The sequence below is a fragment of the Aphis gossypii genome, chromosome 3, assembly GCF_020184175.1.
Source record: "Aphis gossypii isolate Hap1 chromosome 3, ASM2018417v2, whole genome shotgun sequence".
NCBI classification, from domain to species: Eukaryota; Metazoa; Arthropoda; class Insecta; order Hemiptera; family Aphididae; genus Aphis; species Aphis gossypii.
Window position 1 is genome coordinate 8,014,786 of NC_065532.1, and position 27,942 is coordinate 8,042,727.

General features: G+C 28.5%; 1 protein-coding gene across 2 annotated transcripts in view; it reads right to left on the bottom strand.

Annotated features, from left to right (window-relative positions):
• LOC114133119 (neuropeptide Y receptor type 2-like) overlaps positions 1 to 27,526 on the bottom strand; it is a 172,989-nt gene extending 145,463 nt beyond the window's left edge. Inside the window, exons 1-2 of one of the 2 annotated variants that reach the window (XM_027998743.2) lie at positions 27,280 to 27,526; positions 2,460 to 2,590 (exon numbers count right to left, since the gene is read on the bottom strand). The gene's annotated coding sequence lies outside the window, so the exon portion shown is untranslated. The remainder of the gene's footprint in view (positions 1 to 2,459; positions 2,591 to 27,279) is intronic. The other variant, XM_027998745.2, reaches the window with a different exon arrangement.
• Positions 27,527 to 27,942: the final 416 nt, after the last annotated feature.

Sequence of the window (27,942 nt, forward strand, 5' to 3'; positions counted from 1 at the left end):
AATTGCGTCGCCATTATAGTCACTTATTAGGAAAATCACCCCGTAGGTTAGTTTCTGCTAATACACGTCGCGGTCACAGCTTTGACGCTGAAAGTTACTGGTCCTGCAGAGGATTATTGTCAGGTAATCCGTCGACCAGTGTAGTCGGGGCTCTGTGATACCGGTCAACGGTCAACGGCTCAGTGAACCGCAGTTGCAGGAGTTCACCGGCTATAGTGCTGATGCCTAGCATAATATAAAATATATAATAGGTCATCGTCTGGCGTAGAAACACTTCGTAGATCATCGGATCACTTCGTATTCAATACTGTTTAAAAGCTTTTAGGTCTCTTGATATGACTTGATCGAAGATTAAATGTTTAGTTAGTATAGTATTACCTAACCAGTAAACACGTTGTCTCTGACAGAGGTTGTTAAAGCAGATTTACTTCCACCCGATGAAATCTCTCTCCTGCCTTGATATCTGCCTTGATTTAATCCACCGTCGTTATGATAATGATACATACCGTAAAAAAAATCAACAGTTTTACATCCTCTTTTTACCTTCTAATAATACATATCATATAAATAATAAATGTATAACTATAATTTTATATGGTCATTGAAAAAAAACCTACATCATCAAACCAGCGAAATTAATTATGAATGCATACGATTCGTAAGATATACATAACGAGTCTTTTTAAGAATATTAAATTTTATAAAATCTATATTTCAATTAGGGAATTGAATAGCACTTTTGAAAAACTTTAAAGTATTGTTTTTTTGACGGGTGTCTAAACATATATAGCGAATACTACAGTTTTAAAACTCAAGTGTTCCATGCAATAAATACTATTGATGGGATTATGACGTTTTTTTAAAGTAAAAGAAAATACCAATAAAAATACTATAATGAAATTCCTAACCACTGTAGCACGAATAACAGAATTGCAATAGTCAACACTAAATGAAAACCATCAGTCGTTTTATATCTTCTGTGATGATCGGATAAATATCCTGCAGATTAAATCAACTTTTTATGGCATCAAGTTAAAAATTTAAAAACCTATCCAAACTAGAAGTTTTTTAATTAATTTTTTTATAGAATCTCATGATGATATAATCGGATTAACATATTATACTTGACATAATTACGATAATATTGTTTTTATGTAAATTTTTGGTTTGTATGATTCGACTAGAAATAACAATAGACAATAGACTAAATAAAAAACAATTAGTTAACGAATATCTATACCGCATTGAAATATAAATAGACGTAGAAAACGGTTTTAAAAATTTCAAAACACAATAAACAGTGTTAGGTATGACTGAAGTCATGATCTATAAATGACCATTGTTCCACGCTAGACGATTTGTAGCCGGGATTTATATTATTAAACGCTGGACTAGACGACAATAATGGCGTCTGGGTTAGAGGAATGGAACACAAACATGTCTACTACAACAATACACGATTATATTTATTATTATATGATCACTGTTCTTGTTTTGTGTGTTTTTATGTTGGCAACGTATTCGGTTGTGTAAATTATATCAATAATCTTGATAATCTTTCGCATATACTAAGCGGATTATTTTTCAAGTCGTTTGGCCATGTTCCCGCAGTGGCAGCGTAGAATAAATATTTAAATATTTTCAAGTCCGAAAATTCAGATTTTAAGACAGACATTCGCATGATTAACCACATTCTGTTAACACGACACAAACAATAAAGATGGGTAAGTAGATAATACAATAAAATTAACGACATATTATTATTAATCAGTGAGTGTAGGAATTATTTTAATAGCCAAATAAAATTAAATATTATCTATTTTGAGAATACGTATGTCAAACATCATTTTTTATAAACAAACAAATTAATAAGAAAAATTAACTCGATTCAAATGCAGTCAACGTTAAGAACGTCAAATTATAAGTTAATAACAGTTAACAAAAAATATATTTAACTCTTTATACGAAAAGTATAATACACATCAAGTTATTACGTGCTCAGTAATTCCAAGGGTTCATATAGAATAAAACTGACCACCATGCGGAGTATGTCCGTTCTTTTCGTTTTAATTAATTGTTATAAAATGGCAGATCGGTGTTTCACTATAACACCCACAGCTCGCTTATTTAAGAGACTTGTCGCTCGACTGTGTATTGGTATATAGATACTTAAAGAACGCCACTTATTTAAATAAGCACCTATAGACAAAAGCCATCCAAACGACGACAAAGTTCATGGTGTATAATATTAATACTTCCAATAATCGTAAGACAGCGTAGTGTACTTTCACAAAGACGGTGATTACAGCTATTTCAGGGATATACTGTCCATCGTTCCCCGATATTGGTATACAAATGCATAATGTAATGTTAAAAAATATCTCAGAAACAAAGACAGTACCATAATAATTGAACGCATAAATTTCGTCTACGTATTTATATTTAACAAAGCGTCTTACCGAATGTCGTGCATCGATTCAGTACGCACATCCGAGTTGTGAATGTGAATTTCTCGAGTGTTATTTGCAACTTCTTTATGAAAAATACTGGAACATTTATTGATGTCGTATTTTCAGTCGATCCGTCGCATCTATACAAATAGAAAATTACACAAGTTATTTCGTGTCGATAATACGCGTTCGACATCTTTATAAATTATATCAAAATCATTGATGTATTTATATTCGTGCAGTGTGAGTATGAGTGAATCTGCCTGGAACTTAGTCAACCGGCAAAAACAATATAAAGTTTTTACGATTATGCAAACATGTTATTCCGAATTGATTCACTGCCAATAAATAATCGAGGGTACTGAAATTTAACGTACAGTTATTTGTATTTTTTACAAGCTTAACTATTTCTTCTCTCAGTCTGTTTGGCGTGTACGAGTTTAGTTAATTTTTATCGACGTACGCTCTTATCGATGACCGAAAACAAAAACAAATCTATGTAAATAAGAATCGTTTTATACAATTTGATTAATACAATTATACAAAACGTAAACACAAGAGCAATGATCGAAATTATTTTAATACAAGTAAAGGTATAATTGAATAAAATGGTTCTGATGTATGGTATGCATCCGCCACTAAAGTAGTTACCTACTCTCAAACTCAAACATTTGATAGATTTGACATAAATGTCTACCTTTTGCATAATATATCCTCTAACTTAACTTAAAAATCTATTATTCATATTAAAACTATCTTCCATTTAAATCAAAATCAAACTGTCAATTTAATCATTTATAACGTTATCAAAACCTAACCTTACCTGTTTTATCTTACTGATCTATTACGATTTAATATAATATTTCTCACACATATTGGCAATAAAAATTACCAATATCTCTGTAAATTTGTAAATTTATAAATACAAACTATTTCTAACATATACACTTATTGGTATAATATTTAAGAAAAATAAGTATTTAATTCGAAATATGAGAAAATATGTAAAAAAAAAAATAATAATAATAAATAAATACGTTTTTTTTAATATTCTAGGCATTTTAACAAAACCTGCTCATATTTTTTATAAGAATTAAAAAACCAGCATTCAATAAAATTATTCATTTACAGTTTACACATACAATTCGTAGCTGAATAATAAGAAATAAAATATAATCGCACAAGCGTCACTTGACCATATTGCAATGTTACATAATATAGTTTATCGTAGACGTTTCGAGTTTGTATTGTTTGTCGAAATAGTAATATTATACGTGACGGCCGTTATACGAAAACCAGAAAACTTTTCCAATAAATTCCAAATTTAATAACGAAATATACCGTAAGTTTTGCATCGCATCGGTTTTTCGTCTCCAACTTAAATGTCATTATTTTTAAAAAGGCCAACCAAAAAAAAAAAAAAAAACTTTTGACATCAGATTCCCGCAAAATTGTATTAAACCGTTTATGTTTTAATTATTTCAAATTATTTCAATGATATTCGAACGTATATTATGGTTTGAACATAGAACTTTGAATTGTAATGTAATATATTATTATTTAAACACTATGCTATCATATTTGCTTGATATACAATACTGTTGTGCAGCCCTTTTATACGTAGACTGTTCCAAGTATAATATGTAATATTATAATAATTCACCTACATTTAGGTATAGCGGTATACGTGTACCTATGACAACGGTATAATACTAGTAAATTTTTGCGTTAAGAGGTTGTGGGCAAATGTAATAATTATTATCAACGTCATAATTTCGTTTGCATTATTATATTATTTATTTAATCGTTTATTAAACATTTTGATGTCATCGATTGTGCCTAAAAAACACCTAACCCACATGTATTTGACTGAAACGTATATTAATACCATCTAGCGTGATATACGCGGAATGCATTATTATTCTAAATTAAGTAAATAGAGGAGGTTCGAGGTCTGTTGATTAATTTCGCCATAAAAGCAAACCATTTCTGAAATCTATTACAGTGTATACCTACTACGCATATAACTGTAGTCTTCCACGAATGAAAGTTAATTGAGATTTGGTGGATCTTATCTTCAAAGTATTTAAACCATTGCATAATAATGCGATACTTCGCATCGCATCAACACAATTATAAATTGGCTACAATAGGTATAACAAACCCATTAGGATTATTTAATCGTGAATTGCAATCATTTTGGTTTTGATAATAATTATTTAACTTATTCCACTTTCGACGCTCTAAATTTTCAGAATTTTTAATTTTTCTACAAATAATAAAATATATATAAACCGGGAAAAATCGCTGTGTTTTTTATTTTAAAACTACGGTCAGTTAACGAAGAAAATAGACGATTTTAAACGGACTACCAAACCCATCGTCACAAAACACCGCGAGTATGTCGGTGCCGAATGTATCTCGTTATCGAACAGGTCACTGTAATGGATGTGTCGGATTTGAATTCAATAGTAAATCATTTCGTAATATAATCTTTACAAACGATTCTGTGCGGAGACGTCATGTGACAGGTTAGTGTTGTGCCGGGTTCTATTTCTAAAGGGTATTATATAATACGTTAAATATTTGTATTCCTATTGGCAATTCATTTTTATTTTAATACTACGATAAATTTAATTAATTTTTCTCTAAAACATCTCATTTATAGTACAATATTATTAATTATTATAATATTGTATAATATATATTATTATTATTAATATAAAACTAAAAACTGACGTACTGTAGAATTCTAAAAATAGATTCTTGATAAAAACTATCTTAAAAATAATATAAATTTTTGAAAATGTTATTTTTTTTAGTGAATAATATTATGTGTAATGGCGAATAGTTTTAAGTCTTTAGGAATACTATTATTTTAATTATAATGACAAAATAACTAAAACCGTGAAAAGAAAAATTTTATTTTTCATTTAATTACCTAATTTTATTTAAACTTCAAATATTTAGAGAAAAAAAATTATTTATAATAATACGTGTTTTTGATATTTTATATATTGCTGTAAGAACAACTTATTACCTGACCATTTTATTTTTCATATATTTTTAAAACACAATAAACAACTTAATTTTTTGTTCGTAGTTTTAGAAATTGCAAATTCTTTTTTGTTTTTAAACATTAAGACCGTTTAATGGGAGAAATTATTTTATAAACATGCAGGAAAAATAAAATAACAGCTTATTTCATACCTAACAGTAAAAAGTTTTAAATGTTTAAAAATATAATGCCATACCTAAGCGGTAAGTTGTATGTACTGGTTTTAAAATGATCTGCGTCTTATTTTTATTTTTATTTTTTTGCACAAAATTGCTATAGTAATCAGGAAAAATAGTATATGGTAACTTAAAGAACTTGAGACATTCACCAAATATTTATATAAGCTATTTATAGACATGACAACATTTTCAATTTACTTTGGCTTTATTAAATCCATTTAAAATAGATATTTTTCTACGTTTTCCAATTTATGTTAATATCGTTCATTTTTTTTTTTTTGAAATGAAAAAGCTTATAATTTATAAATGTGAGACAATGAAAAATCGTGAATATAAAACTCTTCATTAATTGTTCTTGTAGAAATTTAAAAATGTTGAAAACACAATATTATTATTATGGTCTATAACGATTTCAATTATTTTATTTTAATTTAAAAAATATTAATTGTAGGGACTTTGATTTTCACGTAATTTTAGTTTTCAAGTAACCAAAGTTTTTTTTGCGATTGTGAAGACATAAATATGTTTTTCCAGTTAAATATATTATAATATATTAATATAAAATTTTGTATAGAAACATAAATATTTAAAATAAATTATAATCACCTATAATTAAAATCTGATTTTTCCAACAAAAGAAAATACAAATCTTATAATAATAATATTATTTTCTATTTATTTCTTAAATTATGTTAACAGAAGGACATACATAAATTTAAAGTCCTGTCATTCTCTTGACCACATTTTTTCAACTAATATTGTTTTTCATACAATATAGAAGATATTTGTATAATATTATGCTAAAATCACTTTAAAAATTGGACACATGAGCATATAGTGCCTACGGCATATTCTGGATTCCTGTCTTATTACTCAACCTTAGGTAGAACTCGCTTAATTGAGACTTTGCTCAAACCTGCTACATGGTGTTTACTGTAATTTAAATAATAAAGTTGTATGATGATTGGATAAGCGGTTCTAGAGCAACTCATGAAAATCATTATACTCATTTCAGCCTTATGTATTATATTATTTTTAGATTATTTGTTTAAATTTTAAGGCGTTTCATTATTTTACGATCTAATAATTAAACAATAACTTTATAGTACTTAATAATTCAAGGCGAAATTATGCATATTTTTTTCCTATCTAGTAAACGATATTGAATATAACGACGTAGTATTATGAAAATACGCAGTAATTATCCAAACAGAAACACAAAAATAACAATAATATGTACATTTTGCGCTTCTTATAATACTGAAATATTTAGCTAATTATACGAATCTTACGTCTGTACACAAAGTAGGAATATTAATAATTGCCATCGAGCTTTAAAATCCGTTATGTAAGTACAAAAGCTTTAATAAGAAAACAGGGTAGAGTTGTGTTAACAGCGTACATATAGTAGGCAGGTGGGCAGGTTGCTCTGTGCATATTATTTTGTTTTCAGCTTTAATAATAATATTTATTTTTTTTACGATTTTAATTTATTAAAAAAAAAACTAAGTATTGATTTTACTCGCATTAAACCCATCATGGTTCATGTCGTTGATTAGATGTTTTATAATATAGGTAATAGGCACTCGTTTTTAGTATAACAATACAAAAGTTCAAAATACATATAATAATAGGTAGGTAAATGCGATACGTAAAATAACTAAAATATACGAGTATGTATTATGTTATACAGTACACACCTATAATAATATAATACACTTTGTAGCTGTACATTATAATCATAATATAATACATACCAAATGCCCATTACCGAGTATGGCACAGGAGTTATTAGTGCGTCGGACGTGATTCGATAACACTCCGGAAAAATGCTGACCCGAATAAAATTAGGCTTAACATTTTTTATCGATCAATAATGATTAAGAAACAAAGTATAATTCAGAAAAATATATGATATTATAGCAGTGTCAGCAGTCATCACTGCAGATAACATTTTTCCAACTCTTTGTTGTAGAAAGGTATACCTACTTATACGACATTTTAAATCATTACTGTATAAAAATGAAAATCACTTATCGTAATTATAATTCAATTAAAACTATAATTTTTTTAAGTTTTTTATAAAATTTTATTTTTAACGATTATGTACAAATAAAAACAATCGAAGAATACGTTTTGCAGTATATAGTTAGAAATGCGCCTCATAATCATGAACACATAAATGTAATGGATGTATTAAATTTTAACTCAATAGTTTTTAGAACGCAATGATTACATGTTATTTGCGTACGATACAAAAAATTATTATTTTATTTTACGTTTCTTACAATTAAAACAGTACCTGTGTTTACACAATTTTTGAATTTCTTGTTATTCAGAGTTAAACGGCTATAAAACACTTACATTTAACTTTGTTTTTAATTAAAACAGTATTTCACATTTTTGTTTACTTACACGGCACAAACGAGTGACGGAAAACGGAGTAACAAACACCAACATCCGAAAGGTCTACAGTTCAATTAGGCGTCTTAAAATGTGACGCAATGGGGATCAGGGTTTGGCGTGATTCCCTTCTGAATAACATTAAAATAATAAAATCTATTTTGACAAAAACTGTTATTGAGTGAGATAATATTCCATTTTCTTGGACTCCTACTAAAATATACTGGAAACTTACTACTACCAAAGTGTCAACAACATCAAATTAACAACAAGAAACCACTTTGAGTGTTTAAAAATATCTTTAAACTCGATGAAACAAAAAAAAAAAATCTAAAAACATGAAACATACGCTATTTTAAAACCAATTTATTTATTAATCCGCTTAGGATAGTCAAATATTTTGTGTGTATGATAATAACATTTAAAACACGATCGATTTGTATGTATTCATTTAAAATATATTCACGGCATAATACCTATTAAACTTATAATATCTCAAGAGCGCCTAGTTGAATCCCAAACATTCGTTTATTTGGCTTATAATATTATAAAGGTTAGGTTAGGTACCTATATTTTTGATCGACCAACAAACACGCGGGTATTAAATAATGATTTGAGACGGATAAACGAGATGCAAATTCGCTTATAATTATAAATATGTAAATACGAAGTTTATAATGTTAGGAGATAAAAAATATTATGTGAAAGACGAGTAATAATTAATCGTATGTTACAAAAATAATTGAATACGAAGCAAAACAATATGGCGTTTTATATCATAATATAGACTTTAATAATATCTATATAGTATCTTCATATTAAACTCAGTTTTTGCTATTAAATAAGCGTTATTGCCCCACCGTCTCGAAGCAATTTTCGTTTTCACCATTCGCTGCAAATGGTGTGCACCGTATAATATATTTTATATGATATATATATTTATATAACACATAATAAAAATAACAGTTTAATTAATATTAAAAAGTCATATAAACCTATTAAGAATAATAACATTGTTCTCGTCGCGTACAAGCGCCACGCCGAAATGAAAGATCGTTTCTTAGTTTTGTTTACATCATTATCGATAACGGTATATAATAAAATAATATTATGATGATAGGTATATATTGAAGTATTTATGATCTCATGCACGTACCTATATAATGCGCCATCGTATGAATATCTCAACGCTCTAAATTTTTTACAACATAATATTTATTTATTTATCGTTATTACCGCGTTCGGACTGGGGCCCGAATTCGATGTATATAGTAGGTATATATTATAATTCACAAGTGGGCACTACGCAGATAATATACACGGTTTACAATAAGTTAATATTTTATCGTAATCATGCGGCGGTCCGTAATCGCTTTGCATATTATGTAGACATTGATCGTACCTACTGGACATCGATGTTAATATTAATAATAATATTATTATGTAGACGTTTGTGCACGACGATGAGTCATGGCAAAAACGGAAAAAAAAATCGATACTTTGCGTCGTTAATTATTACGAAACGAACGCCAGACGCAGTGACGGACACTATTTTATACGTACGTGTATAAAGTGCATTTTAAAATTAAATTAAACCGTAAAATAAAATACCCACGTCGAGAGAGGAATCGAAACGATACGCGAATCTTATCTCGTCGATATTGTAACTGGCGCGACGCGACAGCACGTCGTACTAGATTATGTGCTGGTTGCCGACGGGCAACGAAGCCACGGCGACCTTGCGGTTTTTATTAGTCGGTAAGTATTATAAGTTATTGCGTACGAACCACAGTGACGACTTCGGGATTAACTTTGGCGCAGTCGCGCGAGCATCGATGTGAGTGTTGTACACGTACCGTAGTATTACCATTTAATATTATGTGAGGGAGACGTATAGTAGTCGGTCGTACGTTTTATGGAAAAACTTCTAAATCGTAAAATGTTATGATGTCCCCGAGTCCGGACCCGACCTAACCGTATACTAACCACAGACCTCGTCGTCCCGTTTACGTATACATATTATTGCTATATTATTATTATTATCACAATTTTTATATAACGCGCGGAGTCACTTATTTAACGTAAACCGAGCGAATCGATATCGCTAGAGATAACCATGACTATTACACCTTGTGCAATATAGAGCACAAAATTAAACGCTATTTGATTCCGAATACTTTTAATCTAATTACAATAATGTATTTCTGTACGTATCGATGTAATACCGTAGACTACTAATTGTTCATTAATTATAATTATTCTAACTCTTGATTGGATGAAAAAATAAAAACCGTAGTGCAAAAAACTGATAAGAAACCGTTATCCCTTTTTGACGGACTCGACTTTAAATAATAAATAATTTTCTTGGTTAATGTTAGCATCATTGCTGTTAGACTGATATCAGATTAATAGACTTCAAAAAATGATTTTAAAATAATTGCTTTTATGATAGGTACATAATTAACAGTTCATAACGTTTTATAATTTAATAATATGATAAATGTAATACATTTTATGAATTGACATAGTTCAAAATTCAAATTCAGAAAATTCAGAAATTCTTCAGCTCTGTTGTAGCTTTGAATAGAGTTGAACATTTTTTAAAAATATAATTAGTTGGTAATTCCTAGGATTTTTCGAGGATAACTTAAAATATCAAACAATTTATGATAGTCAATTTCCCATTATTTATAATGATTATTAATAATTTCGTTAATTAATGTTTTTTAAATATATATTATAATTTTTTGATCATATACCTACCTATAAACATCATAGATAATTTATATAGTTATAAGTAGAAAACAAATAAGCTTAAGTTTTCTTTTAGTCGATCAGACATTCATAATAATAGTTGGAAAATCTCCATATAGAAGATAAATCCTCATAATAAAACCATCTCCTGGAACTTGAACGCTATCCAACGTACGCCAAATGTATAAGGTATTATTCCCCAGAAAATCAATGTCTGTACTGACGATATAAATATAATATATTTTTATGACTAGAAATCTTTACGCCATCGTCCCTGAAGATGTTTAGAAATATAAACGATTTAATAACGCCGTCAATACCTGCAATCTGCAAAACGTACATACCTATTATATCTATGGTAATAACTAATAAGGATTCAATCATGTAAGACGGTTATCGCTAAATTTATCTTCTACAACCTATGCGTTTATTTTTATGTTCGGAATTTAATATTAATTTTTATGTAATAACACCAATTTTTTTCCATTATCTTATTTTAAAATTGTACAACACACTACAATTGCTTGGTAAAAAAAGAGGATCATTAAACGGATAAGTTTCCACACAAAACATAGTAGGTAAGTGTGGCTGCAAGTTACATGTGTATAAGTACGCGAACAAAAATACATCGAAGTGTATAATTCCTTACGTAGTGATACAACATGATTACTATGTACTTACCTGTGATTAGATAAATGGTAAACCACTGATTGAATTCATTATTCGTTGATTATTAATAGAGATAACAATACAAGTTATAAAAATGAACGTAATTTTTTATAATATGTACAATGAAAGAGAAAAACTTTTACAAATTCATAATACCTAATTATAAATTTTATAAAAAAACACACCGCTAAATCAAATATATTATGTACTCGGATGTATTATTTATTACAGATACATTTTTTTCATATAGAAACTCACATTAACCCGATTACTTCACTCTATCCTCATTCCTCACCAATAACAATGTTAAGAAAATGTGCAATTATAATATTATAATAATATATACAATTATTATTATATTATATCGATAACCAATCATAACCTAATCTTTTTTCTATTACGGCTTCGCAGTAAGCAGAAATAACAGTGAGCAATTCATTAAACTCTTTTAACTGACCTAACCTAACCTTTAATATGTATAATACAACGTATCTAAAATATTATATAATATATATTTGATAAATATCCGTTTGTTCTATTACAAATATTTGTAGTTAATAAGGTTTTTGATGTAATATCGTTGAATACGTATACTACCAGATTCATATTTCACAGAAAAATATATTGCAAATACAGTAAACTAGCTTGTTTAAATATTTAACTTTCGAGTACCTAAGTATGAGAAAAAATGACGAAAGGTTCGTGACATTACGTACTGACGCAGTGACGCTGTACATACATGTCGAGATTTTTTCGAATACAAAATGTAAACAAATACTTTTTGTATTTGTATCTACCTATATAGTATTACGCAGTTCGATCATTGTTTGCCATCAGACAACATACGATGTAGCCGGTCAAAATCACAACAGCAATGTGATATATATCCAAATAATAATTTATTTCAGTAATTCCGAATTTTTTTAATAATTATTTCGATTCGTACATTTTTATTTGTTTACACGTGTAAGCTCCGCCTCTTCCGCCCGCCTACAGCCCCATTAATATTGTACTTTGAGATTTTTATGACATAAACTTTTAATATCATACTCTTTTATTACCAAGTTGGTTTTTCTACGATCGTCGTTCAAAATACTTTAAATTATTCAGTGTGCTTAAAAACAACACCGAAACTCGTAAATAAATCACAGCAATATTTTGCTCAAGTCTCCTCAAAGTCCACAGGAAGAAATCCGATCGTAAATCCACGTCATCAAAGTCAACAGCGAGGGGAGAACAACGACACAGTATATATAGGCCTTGATTGATCGGTCACCACCAAGTTTTTGTACATATCGCTGTTTAATAAATACATAATACATATATATTATATAAACATAGAAGACTTGAAAGATTAACGGCATTGCAATGTAAATATTGTGATTTCTCAAATTCATAAATTTATATCGTTAGGTTGTGATTATATTACTGTTATGTTCGAAAATGTTTTTATAGCATATTTTTAATCTTTAAATTTTTATGATTTAAAATAACTGTTTTTTTTTTTGTCACTAAAAATTAGATTTTTTTTAATTTCATTCGATCATTATTGTAATTATTATTATTTAGATTTTAGGTCATAGGCGTAGATATAGTTGTGTGAAATCAGGGTGAGGCTTAGTCCGTCTCCAGCACGGCCTTCCAAAATTTCAGGCCATCTTATTATTATGCAAAATAATGTATAGATATTTTTGTCTGTAGTATTTTGGATGAAAATAAATGGGAATCAAGTTAGAATTACCTCCCTTACCTATCTAGTACTTCACACTCAAAATCATCTATATCGGAGCCCCCCCCCTCCCCAAAAATGGTGTTTTAAATATTATTATAATATTATGCGTTCATTATTTTTTCCGATTGTTGAATAAGTTTTAGTTTGATTATTGTGTAATATCGTATATATTTTTATCCCATTATAAGAAACGAAGAAGTGATACAAAACAGATGTTATTCTAATAATAATGTATATATTGAACACAGAAATAATCGCATTCCGATGTTAAAATGACTTGTGTAGTATAAAAAATATATGTATAGTACAAAATAGTATTAAATAAGGTACCTTTATATACAATTTGTTAACATGATATAATGAGATATTATACGCAAAACGTACGTGAATAATATTATAATAAATAATACGTTTTTTCTAATAAAACATGATATATACTTCTGAGTTCTTTTTAACTAGAGTGATTTATTTAATAATATGATTAGAAAAAAAAGTACTTACGTCATAAGATGTTGATAATATGATGGTCGCAAACCGAAATCACACCAGAACAATGTGATGAACCGCCGTTAATAAATTATTAGAAGGTGTGCTTAAAGTTTAAAGTTTAAACCATGAGTAGCTTGTAGTGTATATGCAATTCCCTCAAAAGTAACTTAACGCGTTATAAACAATAATTTAAGTCTTAAGTTTACGTTATATTATTACATTATTACAACTAGGTACTCGTGTGTACTATAATATGCACAGGGATTCAAGGGTAGAGTGAAGTGTACGCGTGTGCGTCGTAAATCACGTGTGCGAATACAGTGCCGGGTATCCATTTAAATATTATTAATCATCGCCGGTTTCGTAAATATTGTGATGAATATACATTATACTTATATATACACTCAGCAAGAGTGTTATTGGGTTGTGACTTGACTGTAATATATAACACGAGTATTATATTATTATATTAAACGTTTAACGCACGTGCCGTTAAAAGATTAAAATATAATTTAATCTTGTTATATTGACTAAACATTATGCACGATATACAAAAGATATATTTATCTCACCTACAGTCGCTAGCAGAAAAAAAATGGTAAGACGATCAAACTAGAAATCGCCGGAATTCGACCTGCAGAGATGATATACGTATAGGATATGCTATGTATAAATAATATATTGTATAGATATATATATATGGTACTTAATAAAAAATTATATATATAATAATAATCGTACACTCCGTTCAACACGCTTGTTGAACGATAAATTAAACATAATATGCAGACACTCAGCTGTAAATGAACGATAACAAAAAGCCCATTGGATCAATGGTCATCGCATGAAGTATAATATTATTATGCTGATACGGTCCCGGATCTCACGAATTTATCTTTAAATAAAAAATTCCGATTCCATATTCTCTTCACTTACTGTTTGATATCAAATCCAAATTAACTGATTTATGATTCAAATATGGAGTTAGATTTCGTAGATTTATAACTTCTATGTGTGAATTTCAATGACGATAATGAGTGTATTATTATTTAATATGCTACGACCTAATGCATTTACGGAGAAAAAATGCACTTAACTGCTTAAAGATACGATATACAAAATGCTGTAAATCAATAAAATATTATAAGAACACGAAAGGGACTTGTTTGGCATTATGCAATATTATAATATATTATGCATTATATATATATTATATTATAATATTATTATATGATACGCAGCTGTTGTGCATACAAATCTCAAATGAGAAAACGTGACTAGGTGTTTTCTATATTATACTGCTTTACGCCTTGTTTTGTTTGGGTGACCTGTTTGGCCTATTTTATAAAGCAGACTCGGGGTCAGTTCTCAAGCAGAAAGTTTTTGTTTGGAGATTTGTTTTGGGTGTTTAATACTTATTTTGTAGATTATTCTTCGTTTCTATCCATCCATGATATCAGTGTCAGTAATTCTATTTGTAGTTGAACGACTTTATTACGACCAATTGACAACAGACTGTTATTTCTTTTATATTGCTTTAAAAATCGCTTTTAAACGTATTTTGACGGCTTTTATCAATCAGAGCTGAACCTCGTATATCTTAAAAGCTTCGGTAAATCTGACATTGTTCTGAGCGATATTGTTTGAACTATATAGTTGACGCTATTGTGACTCTGCGACGTTAGGTGCAAAGACTTCGCTGTTATATTATGTTAGAATGAGTGTGATGTACGTTGTCAATAAGGCAATAAGCGGATGTATATAGTGACTGCTTTTGTTGAGCACCGCGGGAAGCGTATCTATAGTATTTAGGTGGCTATTTGGTCCACGACTAATTGTAATATCATTGGATGTTTCATATTGTTTGAATTTAAATTTTCCAGATTTTTAAAAGATTTGTATAGTAATAATATCACCCCTGGGTTCTGATTTTTATCGGCTGATTTTCGGGTATTGGATTATTCAAATGCAAATTCCATTTGTTTCTTTAGCTGGATCGTCGCTTTATTTGAGTTCACATTTTGTAATAAATATCTTCGTATCGTATTCAGATAAGAGTTTTTTTTTGTCGAAGGATAAGTGGTTTAATATATATGGTTCCACTCCAAAATAAAAACAAAAAAAAAATAATTTTAGTTATTTGTGACCCAACACAAATCCTGAATGAGCCTCTCAATAAATACGAAATCAAAAAATTATTTTTGAGGTGCTAATTCTTAGATATAGGATTACCTAACTAGGATTTAGGAATATCAAACTTCAGAACCATGAATGCGATATACTTGGCTGTGTGATCGCTAACATACACACACAGACATTACATTCATTAATAATAAATATTATATGATTTATTCTTATGATAAGTTTATTGAAATTAGGATAAATATTTTAAGTTTTTTCGTTAATAGGAGCTAATTATATAAATACCTTATATAGTAGTGTGTTTTAAGTTTCTGCGATTTATTTTGTATGTTATAACAAAACAAGTAAAATAATTAGAGAATAAAATCATTATATTTAATTTAATAATAATTTTGTCTACATTTAATAATAATAATAAAAAAATTGTATGATAATGATTTTACAATATTTTTTTACTAATATTAAGTATTTTGATTTAGAGTAGAGACAAAATACTTTATCAACATAACAAACAAAGTATAAGATTGTACATGTTCATAAATATCTCAAAAAACCAAAAATTCATGATTTAAAAATGATATTATCATATGTAAATGCAAATATCAATATTAGTTGAAAATTTGAAGTCCTTACAATTTTGCTTTAAGAATTACAACAAATAACCGAAATCACTTTTGTCAAAAACTTGTGATGCGCATACCTATATTCCCGTTTTTTGCAGTTTTTTTTTTGTGAGTTTATCCCAATTATTTTAAAAAATAACACCTAGAAATGTTTTCCAAAAATCACCTTCAGTTGAAAATTCAATAATTTTTTAATCTCAAGCACGACGAAAGACATAATAAAAAAACATAATAATTATTGTAAAACCAATAAATTTATGTTATCGTTTTGTTTAGAATCTAAAATAAATTAAATACAATTAAAGCATCTATTACAATATAGTTAGTGCCATAGTATTAAAGTATATTATTATATTATTATGAATTAAAATTAATATTTTCACATATAAAAGCTATGGCAAAAGACCCGATAGTTAAGCGATTTAATTATAATATTTATACAATTTGGAGTTTGATTATTTCCCTTTTGGTATAAAACACGATTCGTGCATTAGGATGACATTAGTAGTATTATGTTGTAGTTGTAATAATAATAATAACAACCATATACATATCAAATATTTTGGTAAGCGTAAAAAACCATTTATACTACACTTTTTGTACGTACACGCTCTAATAAACTTAAAATTCGCTTTTTATATATTTTAACTAACATAAAAAATTACAACCGTGTTGAAAACACGCATATCGTACTCAAACACCACAAATATTGTAATCGTACTTTTTTTTCAAATTCCGAAAGCCGTTAATTCTTAATACACGCATTTTTAATCAAGAAAATAAAGCTTTACGATTAGTTTAATGATTTCCATTAAGATATAATTGTTCTGTAATATACAAATACTCGAGTATACTACATACATGGAAATGTTTATGTAATATAATTTTTTTTTCATAATATTTGAAAAATGTATTGTTTTACAAATTCTACCCAAGTGTTAATAACATTTTTAAACAATTTTAACTCCACATTCCAATGCATAAAATTAATTGTTCTGAAAAGTTCAATGTGAAAAAATAAAATTTAGTTAATATTTTAGTAGACTTGAAATGGAGATCAAGAGTTAAATTTTGTGTAGACTTGGAACTAAAATATAAAATTAAAAGTTAAAATTAAATAAATATAATCTGAATTGGAGAAAATCGGTTTTGAAGTTTTTTGATAGTGTTTTTTTCGTACATTTATCTATAATATTTAAAAATCTAAAAATAACCTCTCAAAAGTATCAATAAGATTAATTATAATACTGGAAATGGATACTCATGTACCGATTGATCAAGTCATCTGGTCAAAAAATTGTACACAAATAAATAAAAATGATTATTGAAAACCCTAATGTTCTCATGAATGTTATGGAAAAAAATATTTTAAAATAATAATATTTCGAGAAAATGTACGTTTACCTTTAAAAGAATCATCCTTTATAGTTTATATAGTAAAATAATTACATATTCATATTACACAGAACGCATGAAATAATAAATGAATATGTATCATAATGTTAGTATATTATTATATATAATAGAGATTGTCTATTCCCAAACAAAACGCATTGCACAATCCGAGATTGAGTTACCCGGAAACTAAATAAATATAAAAAAAAATGGAAAAAAGTCCCACGGGGGCACGAAAAACTAGAAAAAAATCTCAACGACCGATATGCGGTTCCCATGACGTCCATTATTATTACTATTATTATTATTATTTTATATTTTTGTAGTAGAAACAGAGTCCATTTCATTTTAATTCAATACTATACTAAGTATGCTGTATCATATACGCTCTATGTCCACAAGGTATTTATTTATTGTGAACTCAGTAACAATAAAATATACTTTTATAGTGTAAATAATAATATAATATAAATATGAAATATATAATATTTTGTATTTTTGATATGTATAATATACATTGTATATCGAAGTCCTTGGATGCGCTATTGAAATCAACCCGTTTGGGATAATTGTTAAACAAAAAATATTCCTTTTCTTTGGGTATACAATAATATAATGTAATGCATTAGTGCATTAGTGCATAATTTTATTGCATAAGTGCATGTATGCGTATTACATTGATCATTGAAACCACATTTTCAAAATTAAAACAACAAAAAAAGTTATGTATTTACCAAAAATATTTTAGATACGTTATACATAATATATAACATCTAACTATATGTTGACGACGTAAATATCATACTTAACAGCATAATATATTGAGTAATTTAGCAAACATACTTTCATATTTTCTTTATTAATGCAGTTATGCAAAAGCTGATTTTTTTTTTTAATTCTTAATTATATTTAAAAAACATACTTTTGTTTACTTTAAGATTTTTTATACCATTTAAGGAGTGTCCTGTAGTGATTTAAACTTCTATAGTTTTGTTCACCAAAACCATTCTGTTTTACTTTAAATTATTCAGCATATGATTTTTTTTTTCAATGTTTACGTATCTAAATCAAAATTGTATTTTTTTTGATTTATAAAACTTTATATATTAAGCACGATGGTCAAAAATTATTAAACAAAAAATTTAAATAGATTATTAATTTTTAGGCGTGTTTTTTATAAATTATTATTTAGACAATTATCAATTGGTTATTACAAAATAGTTAACTGGTAATAAATTAATACAGTTTACTTATTTTAATTTTTAAATCAGTTGAAATGCAAGAATGATATAATAATATATTTTATACGCTATGCATTATACTCGTATTATCATATTATTTATTATCCGTATTACATAATATTTAAAAATACAGAATTTGAATTTTCTAGTCGAACTTGGTGATAGAAAAAACTAGTTTATTTTTAGTTTGAGAATGTTCGATCATCAAATCGCGATAACCGTGGGATAACGACATACCGAAAATACCCATCGTTCCAAAAAGTTTATGTTTATTTAATAATAATACGAAAAATATGACAGTTTTTGGAAAATGTTCGGGATATTTAATACTTTATTTATTGTTTATAATTTATACAGTTTAAAAACATTAACTTTTGACCCATCAAAAATTGAATTTGTACCCACCAGTGGGTCAAATGGGTCAATACTCATAAAAACGCTACCCTATTAAATAATACTAAATCAGGCAGTCCCTGAAGGTAATTCAAGATTTCATAATGAAATAAAAAAAAAGACAGTTGCCACTGATAAGTGATAACTTGAAACTCAGGTACATTGATATTTTTTTCGAAATGTAAAAAAGTATAGTCTTGATATCTGAGTTTGGGTATCTAATATTATCAGTCATCTCCAGTAAAAATCTGACCTGATTAACAATACGCCTGTAGCAGATTTATGATATCTTCAGTGTATTTTGTTTGAATACAATTGAGTTTTGGATAGTTCTGGTGTAATACACTACTGGTCAAATTAAAATTCGACTAGATTTTGGATACAATTTGTGCCTTGTGAAATGTGATTGATAAAATTATCAAGCGTAAACCAAATTGTGCTATCCGGCTAATAATATACTCGTATATAAAGCTTAACATATTTCGTTGTGAGCGCTGAACATAGTAATTAAATAATACCTATTACGCATCGATAAAATGGACTTTCAAATGAATTTAATGATAAATAAACACATTTTGTTTATTTATTTTTGACAATTGATTGTTTAACAGCAATTCAAAAAAAATTTCAATAAAAAAAAAAAAAAAAAAAAATTTCAAATTAATCTTAGTAGTACTTTTTTCATAAAAGGCGATGATTAAATCATCAACTTTGTCTTATTACTTTATTAACTACGAGTTACAAGTAATTCCAGCAGCTAATAGTTTTATTAAAATAATATTACCAATATTAAATGTAATGTTCCATAAAAGAAATCATTATGCATGTTTTATTAGGAATTGAAACCCCTGCCCCCCTCACCCAGTTCCGTACTCCACTGTTTTAATTCATAACAATTATTACGTTAAAAAATAATTAAAATAACTAAATTTATCTTGAATCATAAAAAAACATATGTACAATTATCTAAGTTCATCAATCATATTGTTCAATATTATTAATTATGTGCAACTTTTTATAGAAAAACTGTAATGATACGATAATCGCGCAAAATGACTATAAGGGTATAATGCGATATTTTGTGCGGCGGAGTATTTTAACAATGAAACTTTATAATGTCTTTATCATTGAATAAGGTTTTTATTTTTCAACGTTTTCTCAAAAAAAATACTGAAAATTTTTTAGTAAGTTTAAAATAACAACCACACACTAACGAGCTATACAACATAGTATACAATACGTTACTGTATACGAATTATGTTCCAGCGTTAAAGTAAAAGACATGAGCAAAACCATTTTAAAAGAATTTTCTAGGAACAAGATATGTGTTATTGTGTTGCGAACCATAAATTTGTTTTCGGAATTTAATACAATTATTATAAATGCATATAACAATCTTTGCATAGGTATACAACTCACTGTAAAACGTTTTCTTTTTCAAAATATGGTTATTACATTATGATGTCTTTGTTTCTTAATAAATTTCCTTTCTCATTATACACGACTGTATTTATATCTGAGGTATCACGAAGACTGTCAACACATACATACATAATAATACGTAACATTATTTTCTTTATTTTTATTGTATAATTTGATAAAACAAAAATCCAATTATTATTTTTGTAATATAACGTAAACCACATTTTTTAAATGTGACGTCAATGGTTTTACACGAGAAACGATACATCCTTGTTTACATAAATAATATTAGTTAGTAAACATGACTGCGATTCGTATAAGTTGCTAAAAATATCGCGAGACTATAGTGCATAAATATAGGCATATGGACGTCAGATTAGAAAAATTGGCAAACGATAAATATAATGAGATGTAAATGAGAAAAAAAATAAACGAAAAATAATTCGTTGAAAAAAGAAAAACTATAATCTACCTAGAGAGGATAGAAAACGATATCGATAATAAAATCGAATAATATATGATATACTTACACTATAATATCTATAAAAAATTCTTCGTAGAACTTTTATTCACTCTTCGACAGTTAAAAGTCGTACTTCCAAAAAAGAGTTACAAGATCAGGTGATCTTTATTAAACCATTATGACCGCGCCATGTAGCGTCTCTAATAGTAATTGAGCGTGGACACAATGAGTCACGCGCCATCCACAAGTGATTTTATCAGAATTCCTAAATATATGCAGCATCATAACAACACATATAAGCTATAATAAATGAGAATAACCTGTACAGAATATGTAGGATTTAGGACTTATAGAATTAAAATTTATAAAAAATCCATGCAAATATGAGTGTGCACTTACCAAGAAATGTTATTATCAGTTATAGAAAAAAAATGCGGTATACCTACATATGAAAATATAAACTTCACATTATAATATCAATATACCTCTTTTTTGTAAAATACAATGAATTCCATAAAAATATGCAATAGAACATTGCATATAATTTCACTATTTCTTAAAAAGAAATGTATATTATCTTGGATCTTCTCTCCTAGAATATTTTTACGACCATCGATAAAAGTATATAAATGCAAATATAGTCTCTAACCGTAGTTATTGGTGATATCTGTGACAAATTATTTCATACTTCTACAAGACACATAGGTCGAGTGCTACAGTACTTAGGCTGTGTATGAGACTAATATGTTGTGTGAGTTTCTCAAGGATAGCGCAGCAGCTGAATTTATTTTATTCCCCAGCCAAGAGGGCAGTGAAATGCAATTAACATTTCCACCACATAATTATTATTATCACGCATAGGCACATTAAAACGCGTCTATATTACATAGCATATATTATTATACTATCAACATTGGGGATGCATTATAAAAATTTATCTATAACACGCATACCATCATCATCACCCATTAAATCACTTGCACAACTAAAAATGTATCATTTTTTAGTTACACGTGCAGTATTCCGATAATGCGAAATATGAAAATATAGTCTGCACACAGTTCCCAAAGGCAACCTTCTTGTTTCTTTGTTTTGTAACCTTTGTAACAAAACGAAAAACGATGAATTATTCAAAAAAAAAAAAAACAGAATAATAGTAATTTTTAAATCCCACAACATTTGCATTCACAGTTGATACATCAGAATCGAAACAAAATAATTCGTGATTGTTTTTTTTTCAAGAGAAGCAATAACATGCGTTTAATATATAGTTGTCATTGTAATGAAGCTTGTCTCTCTATTTCTGTAGGCTACAGCAATCAAATTTAAAAAAAAACCAAGTTTATCCATTTATTGATAATAATGAGTGATAATTAATGTTATATTATAATTGTAGGCTAATACCAACGATTATCGTAACATTCGCTCTGAATGCCACAACTTGACATGTACCTGCAACGATACGCCAGTTTTTGGAAAACAAAAACACACCAAATCAATACGTCATGCATATTTTAATACATAGCTTATATAAAAATATGAATGATAAGTTTGTTGGGCACTGCAATTGAACACTAATATAGGGTAAGTACTAGGTTTTTCTTTCACAAAAGTTGTTTGTTTCAACTCTAGGAAAAAATCCTCCAGTCTCATAACTTTATAGGTACTAATTTTCCTCTGAGTCGTGTTTGTCAAATTCGCTTTCATGTATTTAAGCACTACACACTGTGTGAGTGTTTATAGTTGAAAGAAAATAAATAAAATCTCCGTGCTTCACTCGCCGGTAAGAGATTTCTGAAAATGGAGTACCTAGATTTGTTCCGCTTATTTTTAACATTTATTGTTCTATTAAATACTACAGTAATGCAATTTTATTTTTTGGCCACATTGATAAATCAATAAAGAAGATGTTTTTTGACGTTCGTAACACTATTTTTAACATTCTTAAATATCGATAAAATATTAAACTTCATCATTTTGCTATAATATTTCGAAGTTTGAGAGAGAAAAATGGCAGCTGTCAAGAAAACTTGGTAGAATTTATGAACTTTAATCAAACAAATAAAACGTTTAGAATACCTATAACAATAACAAACCTTTTGAAGACATTCTCATTAAAAGTTTTATAACAAAATATTTGAGTTATTAAAATGAATAATTTATTTTAAATATTATTACTTTTACTTGTTTTATTAGCTTGAGATTATTTTAATAGAATCATAAAAGTTCGATGAATTGTAAAATGTTTAAAACAATTTTTCTTACCGTATATAAGGAACAATTAAATAAATTGTGATTTTATATACAAACATTTTATCAGTAACTATCCCAGACAACCACGAAAGGAGATAGAAAAGTCAGAGTTGTCACGACTTACTTCACTTCATGTATAATAAATAACAATAATAAAATTTGTATAACTGCTTCTCTACAAAGTCCATCACTGGGAGTCCTTCACTCTGTATTCACTCTGTGATTATTGTAACTATTATTATTTATTTATCTATAAATTAACCTAATTATTCAACACATGTAACGTAATATATTTACCTAAATAAAACCTTATGTTAAAATATATGTATGTATATACTATATAATAATATATAAATTAACATAATATGAGTATTTAAAATATTTTACCATGCCCATATTGTACAATTTATAATTATTCATTAAAATTTAAACTTAAACCTATATCTATTTCTTGTGTACGTTTTACTTTTAATTTATTCGAAATGAAGTAAACACGACTTATATTAATCGTTATTTTGTCCAATAAATGTTTTGTATTATACCTTAAATATTATATCTTTAAAGATTAACACTTTTATAAAGAGTATCGTGCTATTAAAATGAACTTATAGAAAAAACTAATGCATTTACAGTAGGAGCATTATTTAATACTTATTAACTTCCTCCTTTCAGTGACTAACCTATTTTATAAAATTCGTGTTTAATAGATAGCATGCAATTATATGAATAATCAAACGATGACACTCGCAATGTAAGAAATAATGCGGTTGTGTAGCTACACAGCTGGATTGGTCCTTGTGGACTCAGTACTGGTTGTAATGTTAGCCAGTGCTATACTATAACTCTGGAAAATTAGTACTGTCCGCCAAGTTTTTATCCTGCATACTACGGGCACCGGATAAACTATGATCAAAGGTCTTCTAGGATAGGTCGTAGTTGTGCCTTTTGTGGAGCACTGCGGGCATATCATTATTATGGATACTGTATATGAATTGTGAGTCAAGACTATACCTCGTATCCAGAGGTTGGACAATTTGAGCATTTACGAATAACGAGGGTAAACTAATAAAACCAACCGAAAATGCCGAAAAACTATTTTCACGTTATGTTTAAACTTTGAATTCTCGTGATTTACCAATATCATACATATTAATATAGACCTTTGTTCCTATACCAAATGTCGCTCAGTATTATAAAAGTTTGCTACAAATAGTATAAATACATTATTTATTTATTATTTTACCGGCACATTTTCCAGTACCTTAGTTAGAATATGAAAAGGGTCGTGGTTTCGAAAAAAATCATAATCTCGAATGCTATAAGTTGAAACATTGAGTACATTTTGAAAAATTATCTGTTCCAAAGGTTATACTTTCGAAAGGTCATAAATGTTTGAAAATATATCGTTTGTGCTGGTATAAAATAATAATAACTATATAGGCATTAAATTATATTGCCCCACACTGCATTATACACTTATATATATATATATATATATACATATGAATACGTGCGAAGTACATTCCATAAATTCAGATATGAAGTATATATTGTATATTATTGGTTTACCTTTTTAAAAGAAACATATAAGCATTATTGATTTTACTTTACAAATATAATTTACACTCAAAGTATTTTATTTTTTCCGACATTTATTGAACTCTTTTAAATCAATTCGAGAGTATATCTTGGTTTGTCTTTCAATTAATATTTATGTTTTATTAATTAATCTAAGCTTTAATATTATTGAGTTTTTACGAGGAATATCATATAATTTAAGTGTAAATATATATATATTTTAGTACTTATTCAATATATTTTACACATCTGTTTGATTTATTTATTGTGTATATAAAAAAAAAATTGATTAAAATTGTAGAAATGTAGAAATGTTAAAAATATAATATTGTTTAATATTCGGTATTTTATAATTTAATTCCAGTGCCAGACAAAATAATTTATTCTATACAATATGTTTTCCCGGATTAATTCAATTTAGTTTGAAAAATATAAATAAAAATGTCCAGAATTATTAACTAACGTGGTAAATGAGTAGAGTAAAAATAATAGTCAAAGCACAGTATTCGCTATAAACGTCATTCAATAATAATAAAATATTATAGTACATCACTTTATTATACAAAGTGATAGTCTTCTTCCCCCCCCCCCCCACAAAAAAAAATAATAATAATAAATAAATAAACAGTAAAGTCAAACCCAATTAAGAGTGTTTACGATCTAATTTGACTGACCACGATAAAACGGCATGTCGAGCTTTAGTAGAAAATCTTCAAGACCGGGAATCATATCGTTATCGGAAAATCTAACTTTATGAACAATAAAATAATAATTATTTACGACCACGATTCGGCCGCCGGTCGAACACAAGACCATTACTCACGGATTTCCATGAATTCGTCACATGGCTGTTATTATTTTCCACAACAAATACATTGTGATATAATATATAATAACGCGATTTGTGTAGCGACAAATTATTACGACTGTTATACATTTGCAACTCCTTGAAATTTACGATCAGTTACAGGTGGCATGGCGGCGCCCGTGTAAAATCAACAATCCGCACCATACTTAGTTAATATGAATGTAATATATATGTATATATATAGGTACCTTAATATAGTTGAATAATAATACTCTAAGTACGTAACGATAGGTATTATTTTATTTCTTCCAACCAATCAAAATAATATTATGTCATTACAAATAAAAACGATAGACATTGTGACTCACTATTAATTTAGAGGTAAATAGTGGTTATAATATCAATCTACAGAAATGTATCTAGAATGTGCAAACGGGAAATTTATTTTTAACCGTATTGGACAATTTTCATTACAGAGAAATAAGGCAAGAAGGGTTGAAACACCTTCGTCCCAGAAACTCTCTAACGTCCCTCATCGAAAAATTGAAACGTTCTAAAACGTATTGTGTTGTAATGTAAGCAAATACAAAATTAATACATCACGAAAATACAAAACTTAGCCCTCAAACGTTTAATAGAGATTTATTTTGTTTAGGCCGTTGTACATAAGGTTTTACGACGTCGGTTTTTATTTCGTCAAACGGGAAAACGACAATATTCAAATGTGACGTGTTATATTATTATCATCGTAAAATATGCTAATGGTGATAAGGTACCGTTCAAATTATGTGATCTACGCTCGTGTATCGATTGCCTCGGACGAACGTGTTTCGCATTACGATAATCTAATGATTGTGAAGGCGGAGCGGAATAAAGGTTTCCACGTAAACTTTCCGCAGCATCATTCGGCAATCGAACGAATTTCGCGTGGAAAACCTGCAATTATCGGCGGCGGTTAAATAATATAAAATACGTAAAACGTGACGTGTGGAAATGGGTTAAAAAAGAACGTTTTGAAAAAAATCCCGCGTAAAAAAAAGGGTTGATCGGCGGAAGACAGGCTACGCGACCTGTTGATTTTTCACCACCGAAAACCGTGTTCGAACGTCGTGCGCTTACATGCATGCACACTTACAGGTGAGTCTTATAGTATATATATATATATATATTACACTGCGATCGTCGTAGTGTACGATCGAAAAATACAAATGACTTTCAATCACTTACCTTTACGTGGCGACTGCATACGAGTACCGTACTATATATGTGGGACCGGGTTCCCATAAAAAGTTGCCCCTCTCTACGCCGGTGGTTCGGGTGTAATATTGTGCGCTCGCGGCGTGCGGGCTGACAGACTTGACGAGATGGTAAAAGTGCGTGCGACAAACGACAGTGGCGTGTGCGGACTGTTTCGCGCGGAAGACGGCGGAGAGCGGCTGACGTGAGTTGTGGCCGTACTCGTCTTCACTGCCGCCGCCGCCGCCACTGCCGCCGCCTTGATCGACGCGTGCGCGCCGACATTTAAACAGGTGAGACTGCGCCCCCGCGGCCCTTCCACAAACTACGATCGCCCTCTCCAAATGCCAAAGCGGTCGTACGAATTTCTGCTGAAAATTTATCTCATTAATTTTGTGCTGTTATCAATAATTGCGATTGCTCGTTAACAGAAAAAAAAAATCATAATAATAATAATAATTATAATACGCGTTGCGGTTATAGATATAGTAGCTATATAACAGTTGTCTAACCTAACCTATCCCATGTACCTCCTAATAGATAACATGTGTAGTGCGCGCGATTAAATCGTATATAATAACGTAGACATAATAATATATTCTTGAGTTATTCAAATCAAATATGATAATGATGATGATACTCACACCTGTAGAG